The sequence below is a fragment of the Haemaphysalis longicornis genome, unplaced genomic scaffold (genome assembly GCF_048455015.1).
Source record: "Haemaphysalis longicornis isolate Haplotype H1 unplaced genomic scaffold, Haemaphysalis longicornis Haplotype H1 scaffold_1, whole genome shotgun sequence".
NCBI classification, from domain to species: Eukaryota; Metazoa; Arthropoda; class Arachnida; order Ixodida; family Ixodidae; genus Haemaphysalis; species Haemaphysalis longicornis.
Genome location: NW_027526203.1, coordinates 392,928,286 through 392,936,899, shown reverse-complemented (window position 1 = coordinate 392,936,899; position 8,614 = coordinate 392,928,286).

Below are 8,614 nucleotides of genomic sequence, written 5' to 3'. Positions count from 1 at the left end.
TTTATAGTGAGTAAGCATGAGTTAACGCAGTAGGTTCAAAATCCGCTGTAGTGGTCAAAAATGATAGACAAGGGCAATAAATAGCCCACAAAATGATCGACGGCTCAAAAAGTGAAAAAGGAAAAGGTCAAAGAATAGGATTGGCCGCCTAATTCCGCAGGGTAGCTGCAGTAAGCTACGTTGTTATTCAACGAAGTTCAGAATCAAGTATATTTACAGAAAATACATTACAATAGATGTGTTTTTCGATATTAAAAACCCTTTCCAACTCGCCGTGGTCGCTCAGAGGCTAACGTGTCGCTGTACTCAGCACGGGTAAGCGGGATCGATCCTACCCTGTCGCTACGGCAGCTCTTCCGCAGGTGGAGGGATTCGAGCCCAGGGCCAACACTACCACAGCTCAACTGCTTTAACCGACTAAAGGTGGACTCGTGAACGCGTTGTGGCCTTCGACATCTAAACGTCTATTAAAGACACGTACTTGCCACCAGAGTAATTTAAACACGCTAAGTACAGATGCAGCACTCAATCAAGTAACAAAGTTCGCTCCCACTAAACATTCTCTCTGCTTGGCGATGCGAATGCGGGTATACGCCCAGTCATAGCGGCGGGAAATATATTAAAAAAAATCAGTGCCCTTCTACTCTGTGAAGAAGGATGAACAGCGCAGCAGGACGCAGACCAAGGAGTGCACGAAACAAAACTCGTTTGTTTGGGATTTGCAATTGAGCATGCTTCCTAGATAATTAGCTGAATGAAACTCGAAAGGGCTAAAGTTTTATTCTAGCCGACAAACATGAGGCTGACCGCTTCCATCCCACGTCATAGGCACATCTTACTGCCCATTTAGTTCACTGTACCCAAATGCTCTACCACGGAGGACAGCAGTCAGGCCGCATCGGGCCGTGATATGTCCACGTTGAAATCTCCCCCCAGCTGAACAGGCATGCCATCGGCGAGCGCATAAAGCCTGGCTCTCCCCCCCCCCCCCCTCCCCCCCTCCACCCGTGCACGCATAACCGGTAACCAGTAATGTGCTCCTGCTTAGACGTGGAAGACACTGGCCAAAGTGTCGCTCCAGAAGCCCTTCAAGCTGAAAGCGGAAAACACCAGCCAAATCGTCACACCAGGAGCACTTCAAGAAGGAAACACAGCACTAGCTTTTAGGTACGAAAAATTTCCGGTCTACGCCGATCTATCCACGCACGCTGTATGTAAAGACCGAGGCATATACAGCTTCGCTGTAAAAGACACAAGGGAAAAGGATGATGATAATAACGAGAGGACACGTTCGGCAATTGAACACTAACGCTTTCTCAATCATTACATCGTATACGGAGTGCTTAGCTGCCCTCGTAGTTCTTTTATTTTTCCCGCAAGATACAGGCGAAGAATTTCTCCCCATCATTACTGACTTCCAAGCCGTCTGCAGAAACGCCCTAAATGAACGCACATCGCAGCCCGCCTTGACGATGCTACAACAAGCGAAACCGCTCCCAGAACTCCAACTAATTTGGCCTTCAGGCCACGAATCCTTTAACGAGGCGGCAAACACCGCTGCCCGCGCTCATTCACACCGGACTGTTACCCACGAGGGGAAGGAGCCCCCATGGGCCCCATCTGAAGCATTTAAGCCCACTCCAGTTCAAACATACGCCGAAATTCTGGCACACTTCTCCCGAGACGAAGCCACCGCCTTCCGGAAACTCCGAACTAATTCTTACCCACATAAAACCGTACAACCCGCCACATTAGTTCTGCCCCCAACCAGGCACCATGCTCTACCTGGTATAGGAGTACCAGAGTACCAGCAATCCCCAACCATCACCCATAAGCAGTGGGTGGAGCTGCTGACCAGCGCCCACCTCTCAAACCAGCGACGACTGGGCGAGGGGGCACGGATGGCCAGCACGATCCAAGGCATCCCGGACTAAGGACGCCTCCCCCCGGGCGGGTGCCCCAATACCATCACGTCGACTCCGGCCAATAAAGTTTATTCATCATCATCATCGTCATCATCATCATCATCATCCCGTACGATAATTAGCAGCCTCCCTCACTGTCCTTCAAATAAAACAATTACTCATATTACAGCATAGCCCTTTCTATACCAACCTTATCTGCGATCTTTGCTGTACGCAATCATTATCAGCAGCAGCAGCAGCAGAAGCATGTCTACGCCCACTGCAGGACAATGGCCTCTCCCATAGATCTTCAGTTATACGGGTCATCTGCTAACTGCGACAAATTAGCACAGCAATTTTTTAAATGCAGAGCATTTCTTTAACTCAAATGTAGCGTCCGCCGTGCGTCCGCAACAGCTCAGCGCGCAGGTGCGCCCTCTCCCCCACTCCTCCTCTCCCGCATCACGCTACCCTCCTCGCTCTCAACAACAGGTCCGCACCCCTCCCCCTACACTATATAAAAAAAATAATACTTACCGGCGCCTGGTTTCGATCCCACGACCCTGCGGGCGGAACGCAAGGTACATGGTGCTCTTCCCACTGCGCCACAAAGCCGACACAGAATCTAAGGCTACGAACGCGCCTTATATCCTTGACTCATTCAAACTACGTCAAGAAGCTGCTGATACAACGCATTCACTACCTGTGGGCGGAATGCGAGGTACATGGTGCTCTTCCCACTGCGCCACAAAACCGACACAGAATCAAAGGCTACGAATGCGCCTTATATCCTTGACTCATTCAAACTACGTCAAGAAGCTGCTGATACAACGCATTCACTACCACCAACTCCCCAAACACTAAACGTTAACACAATACACCCACCCCCTATGCGACGCATTTACTCGAGTACCCCTCGCGGGGAGATGGGCCCTTTTTTTCTCATCTGTCCACCTAACTTTCCGCCGCCCCCTGCCACTATTTTCTTCTCTCGGGGTCCGCTCTGTTAGCCTTAATGACCAACGGTCATCTTGCCTTCGCATTACATGTTCTGCCCACGCCCATTTCTTCTTCTTAATTTCAACTAATATATCCTTAACACGCGTTTTAGATGCGACTGCATCTCATTCACTCGCCTTGTCTCTCCATACGGCGTTGTCCGCACCTCCCCCTACACTATAAAAAAAATAATAGTTAGCGGCGCCCGGTTTCGATCCCACGACCCCGTGGGCGGAACGCGAGGTACGTGGTGCACTTCCCACTGCGCCACAAAACCGAGACAGAATCAAATGCTACGAACGCGCCTTATATGCTTGACTCATTCAAACTACGTCAAGATGCTACTGATACAACGCACGATGGGGCAATGATTAACACTTTCAATAAAAGAAAAGAAGCTCCCACTTAGAGCAACAATGATGGAGTAAAGGTCGTTGCGACAGCGAAGCCCCAAGCATACCACTTAGAGAGATTGACCAAGATTGGCCAATAAAACATAATAATAATCATAAAACATAATAATCATACGCGTTCCCGACACGTTTCACGCGATTTCAGAATCAATCCGACGGAAACACCAAGTGAACCCCACGATGCGTCGCATCTACACAGGGTTCCCCTCTTGGGGAGGCGGGCGCAATTTTCTCCCTGACCCCCTCTGCTCTCTTCTTGTCCCTTAACGTTACATCTATCATCTTCCGTCCCATTGCTCACTGAGTCGTCCTTACTGAGTCGCCCTCAACCTTTTCAGTGAGCCTCCAAGTTTCTGCCCCGTATGTGAGCCTCTGTCATGCACTTTCTTCTACAGGGACAATGGTAGGCTGCCATTCATTATCTGAGAATGCCTGCCGAACGCATTTCACTCCATTCTTATCCTTCTAATTATCTCTGCATCATAGTTGAAATCTGGGGTCACTACTTGACTTAAGTAGATATATTCGCTTACCACTTCCACTGCCTCGCCACCTATCTCAAACCGCTCTGCTCTCCCGAGGCTATTGAGCATTACTTTATTTTTCTGCATATTAATTTTAACGCCCACGATTCTACTCTGCTTGTCCAGTGCGGTAATCGTGCTTTGAAACCGTCCCCCAAGTTACTTAGCAAGGCAACGCCATCAGCAAATCTGAGGTAACTCAGGTATTCTCCCGTAACCCTTACGCCCACCTGTTCCCAATCCAATGTTCTGAATGCCTCTTGTAAACATGCTGTGAATAACATTGGATAGTTTGTGTTTACTTGTCTGACGCACTTCCTTATGGGTATTTTACTGCTCTCCTTATGGAGGACTATGGTAGCTGTGCACCCATTGTAGATATCTAGTATTCTCACGTAATGCTCGTCTACCCTGATTCCGCAATGCCTGCATGACTGCTGAGGTTTTGACCGAATCAAATGCTGTCTCATTATCTCTGAAGGCTATATATAGAGGTTGAGTATACTCCGCGAATTTCTCTATCACCTGATTGATCGTGTGAACATGGTCTTTTGTTGAATAGCCTTTACGAAACCCTGCTTGTTCATTAGGTTCACTGAAATCTAAGATGGCAGAAATTCTGTTAGTGATTACCTTGGTAAGTACCTTGTAGACGATTGATAGTAAGCTGATCGGCCTGTAATTTTTCAAGTCCTTCATGGCACCTTCCTTAGAGATTAGGATGATGTTCACGTTCTTCCAAGATTCCGGTACACTCGCGGCCATTAGGCATTGCGTATACAGGCTTGCCAGTTTTTATAGTACAATTTGCCCGCCATCCTTCAAGAGGTCTGCTATTTTCTGATCCTCGCCAGGTGCTTTGCCTCCTTGAATTTTTTTCGAGGCCTTTTATACTTATGTTGTTACTGGTGAGATGCCTACCTCCTCTGAACTACCTAGTTCGGTATTATCCTGGATGTCGCGGCTACTGTACAGATCTCTATAGAACTCCCCGGCTACTACATAACTATTTTATCCCTAGTTGTGATGACATTGTCTTGCTTGTCTTTAAGTGCATAAATCTGATTTTTCTTTATGCCTAGACGCCTGAATTCACTGCTTTTAAACTGCCTCTGTTCTTTACACCATGCTCAATCATCTCCATATTGTGCTTCGTGTGTCAGTTGTCTTACGCTTATTGATTAACTTCGAAAGCTCCGCTAGTTCTATTCTGTCAGCTGGGGTGGAGACGCTCATGTTTTGCGGTTTCCTAATTAAATCTTTCGCCTCCTGGAAAAGTTTACCAGTATCCTGTCTAGCGATCTCACCTCCGACTTCTATTGCACACTCCGTGATAATGCGTGTAAGGTTGTCGCTCGCTGCCTGTGTCGGAAACTCTGCTTCCTCGGTTAGAGCTGAATATCGGTTCTGCAGAGCGATTCTGAATTCTGCAACTTTCCGTCTTGCTGTTTCGTACTAGCTTGTTACGGCTCCTCCTCAAATCTAGCCTAATTCGAAAAGCTTACCATCCTGTGGTCACTACACCACAGCACGATTAGGCATTGAAATTTGCGATCAGGAACGCGCCGAAGGTTACACCTCGCCTACGAAGTTTACAAGGTAACAGGGCAATAAGCTATTGAGAAGAGGGGTGGAATGGTGGCTAACAGCAGAACTGTTTAGGCCGACACAAATCCGTCTGGCGTAGACAGAACACCCCGAGCTGACGTGAGCGCGTGCCTCGCGGGGGACGCTCTGTCCGGCCAACAACAGATCGAGGTCGTGACGTCACAGTTGAAAGTCACGTGGCAAAGGCGTTTTCGTCACTTCCTGGGCCGTGGGCTTTTTTTGTTTTTACTTTTATCACAAAGGCATGTGCATAGCATCAAGAAGCCATGCACCGCGGTCAGAAGTTTCACCCAAGGCTTCAGCCAAAGCATTTGGAGGCGATTGCCAAAGGCACTGTGTGTGAGCTACGGTCGCTTCGCCGCTTTTTTTATTGTTGTTATTGCGTCATTTTGCCCCTGGGAATTAGTTCCGTGCCCGAGTTGGCTTCTTTCCACGTAGATGATACCCGCGTGATACGTTGTCATGGCCGGTTACTTAAATCAAGTAAGTATCGTCGAAGTGTCCCTCGACATCGCGTTGTCTGTTTCTCTGAGCCAGTTCACGAATGAAGCCGTCACCTTGAGCCTTCGCCGGTGAAACGGCGACAACACGACGACACCGATCTTTTCCCTAACACTCGAGGACAAAATGTGACACCACTAATTGTGCGCCCCCATATCCTACAAGAAAACAAGTCACGTTGCCGTCAGCAACAACATGCAGCAAAAGAGTTCACCAAGCGAGGATATGCCGTGCTGTGATGCAGCGAATTCAGTGATGTGGAAATGATTGTGTGCATTGGGGTGCCACGCTGGACGTACCACATTCGGCTTGTTATTGCGGTGACAGGTAAATGCGCAAACGAGGCGTGGTCGAGCTCACCGTGTTCCGGTACATCTATGAATTCCACGGTGACAGAGAGAGAGAGAGAAAGCCTTTAATGAAAGCTGAAGAGGTCAGTCCCATTAACGGAGAATTTGTTTTATGGTAAAGGCGAGATTAGCCATTGCACTTAGCTTGCTATCGCCCTTGATGTCTGCGCTCTTGATGGCTGAGTGCGATGCTTGCACGGGCAGAAATTTTTTGCAGGCAGCTGTATGATGCGGGCTTCCAAATACAAGTGCCTTACATACATGTTATTACATATTGCATGCATACTATTTTACATTGCCTAAATAGTGAAAAGAGCAACCTTTAAATCGTAAATCAGCGGGAAGCTGAAGGCATGTAAAGTTTGATAACTGCACGTCCCAGGCCTTATAGCTACAGCAAGTGGTGAGCCTGTCTTATGCACCTCCTGCAGTTGTAACTGCCCTAATTGCACCCAGTGATGGTACAGGACGAGAATATTGACAGATAAGCCATTTGCAGTGTTGTGGTATTTTATTGTCCCTCTGTTTTCTTAGAACACACCCAGCTCAGTATCATCACAAACTTAATCAGAGCAAAGCGAAGTTCATCCAGCTGTGAGTGGTCATAGCGCTGTATTCTTATTTTTATGGCGAGCCTTCCCTGACCAGAACACCTGTTCCCATGGCGTTATACACCCATGACTACTATTTCCGATACCCACTTTGGGTTGCCCATAGAAGCAGCCATTCCACTGAGAGAAGGAAGAGTCACCTATGCAAGCCTTCCCCATCGAGATGTCAATAGTCACCTGTACTCATGCTATTGTCACTCCAATTGCCTTTGAAACTCTCAGCTGTGCATTATACTGTCAAAGCTGCAAATGCTCAATGCAGGAACACACATGTACACTAGCTTAATCAGCGCAGTAAAGCACTGGGACAGGAAGATGCTTTGAGTCCTCCAGCATATTCATGGTCACTATTCAATATTTCTATCCGGTGATTGCAAAGACACAGCCTGAATGCTTCTAACCACTTTGCCGACCACATTTTCCCCTCACCATACCAAACTCGTTGCCAAATTACTGCCTCCAGGTCCTTCTGCTTTCTTAAGACTAAAAAATCTCTGCCCTCAAAGTTGCCTCTACATCTGCTCCCTGCCTTGCACTGTTTCCGATAGGAGGAAGTTTCTCTCCAAAGACTTCTAGTTGGAGTGGCCCTCACACTTTTTCAATCTGGACACATGTAATCCCCTGTCCACTGAAATCCATATGCATGAGTCACTAAGTTGTGAATTTTTAATGTCCTTGCACATTGATAGCAGGTATAGGTTCTGAAGAGTTGACTCTGTTGGTATGTTTTGGGGCAACACGTTACGTAAAATGGACTCAGCAAGCCTAAAAAGGCATTTTTAGGGCAACAAAAAGCCAATATAGACACGAATCTAAAAATAGGCCCTTATAGGCACTATCAACAGTTGATTAATTTAATTCCTGTAGTTCGTGCTTATATGTTGAACAAAGTTTACAGGGACTCCAGGAAAAAAATGGGAATTTTGCCTAAAGTTCCGATCTAAAGTGAGAATTTTATTGCGTTGTACATCGGATACGTTCGTATTTTCTTTATGGATAATTAGCGCGTATATAGAAGTTGTATTACGTTGCCATGGTACGATTTACCACTACGTCAAATTAATATTGCTATGTATACTGTTTATTTCTCTTGCTTATTATTGTTCCATGTGCCCATGACTTTTGTTTGCATGACTATGTATAATGTATTAACTGCTATTTTTGGATTGTTATTTTGTATACTGCATATTGAAAAGTTGATTTCGTTTTATTTTTTTTTGTTATTGTTGTTGTTGTCAGTGCTATGCCAATCGCTGTAGCCAGGAGGGGGGATAGGGCTTGTCAAGCTGTTCGCACGGCTTTTTCCTTCCCTCTCCTCCTCCATCGCCGATGGAAATTGACCCAATAAAAAAAAATCTCGTTATACTTTGTACATCAGGGCATGAGCTGCGTCATAAATATTATTATGTGCCGGTGCATAACTGTTTTGTGTGCTGGAATTTGCTTTTTTTGGTGATGTTCGCACGGTTTCTGTATATACACGATTGTACTTTACCAGTAATACTTAGTTGCCCTTGTTCCGGTCATCCCTTGTCTCTTGTCAAAATTTTGCCTGTATATATGCGAGTGTATCTTACCAATAAATCCTAGTTGGAAGTAGCACTTGGTCATGTCATCCTTCTTTGTCTCATCCAAATTTTGCACTTTACACGTGTGAAGCCGCCCAAAAGTTCCCGTCGGTTAGCTACATGAGACATCCAGTAC